Genomic DNA, 1,151 nt, shown 5'->3' with positions numbered 1-1,151 from the left:
TGTAAGGTTTGATCTCCATTTTATTTGTCATTATACCCATAGCATAGATTTTTGCAGTGCTTAGTAATTGTGTGTAGAAAGGGTGAAAAATGAATGAAATAAATTAATAGATTTTTTTATACACTGTAAGTACTTTTTATATGCTAGAATATTACTCAGCTTATATAAAATGATCTCAACACAAAGAGATAGTTATACTAAGAGAAGTTTTCTTCTAATTAGGTTTCTTGTTTTGTCTGGGGAAAGGTTTCCATTCTAATAATGCAATAATAATCTGATTAAACCATCAAAATATAAATATTCAACCCAAATCTACAATAAAATAAAAGAATGTTGCATAGAGCCATTATTTTAAAATTGAAATCACCTAAGGAACTAAATTTTTTCTTCTTGGTTCAATAGCTGGTGGTTCTTATTTGTGACTTGTTTTTATAAGCTATGATGGGGTAGTGAAAGTAAATAAGTCTTGCAAATAAACTCCCCAAGTCTGAAATACTTGGTAGAATTCAGAGCCATATAAAAAAAATCCATTTATAGCAACAACAACAATGACAACACAAGAATACAGCAAGAGTTCTGTGAAACAAAGCCATTTCCATGTCTGATGCAGCTGGCCCATAGAAACAGTGCCTTATTGATATGATTACAATAAATACTATACAATGAATAAACATGAACATCAAGTGCTTTCTTCGAGGCCATATAAGTAATAGTATTGTTTCATGAAGAAACTAAATTATGTACAGCTTACACTGAGAAAAGGGAGAGCAGAGCTCTCAGGGTTATTTCAAGCTATTTGGGAGATTGCGTCTTCCCGTTAAATGGCACAACCCATGTATTCCAACCACCTATCTAGATAATACAATGGGATTATTCAAATAGAATTGCCTTCATGTTATAAAAGCACTAGATAAATATAAGCTAGAATACACCATTACATTCTTAACAACATTTTATTTAGTAATAACAGCAATAATATGGAATACTTCCTGAAATCTCATGTCAAAATGTTAAACTGGAAAATGCACACAGTAGTGAGTTGAAGAGGAGGTGCCAATGGCCCCCAGTAAGACTCCCTGTGACATTTGGTGTAGGTTTATGGTAAAATATACTTCTTTGATTTTGAAGAAAACAATCCATATGTATATATA

At 31.6% G+C, this 1,151-nt stretch overlaps 1 protein-coding gene across 2 annotated transcripts in view; it reads left to right on the top strand.

Moving 5' to 3' along the window:
• Positions 1-1,151, top strand: part of PTN (pleiotrophin) — a 109,505-nt gene that overhangs the window by 44,649 nt on the left and 63,705 nt on the right. The gene's annotated exons all lie outside the window — the stretch shown is intronic.

This window comes from Tupaia chinensis, unplaced genomic scaffold (genome assembly GCF_000334495.1).
Source record: "Tupaia chinensis unplaced genomic scaffold, TupChi_1.0 Scaffold000140_1, whole genome shotgun sequence".
NCBI classification, from domain to species: domain Eukaryota; kingdom Metazoa; phylum Chordata; class Mammalia; order Scandentia; family Tupaiidae; genus Tupaia; species Tupaia belangeri.
This window is presented reverse-complemented; position numbering and strand designations above follow the sequence as displayed.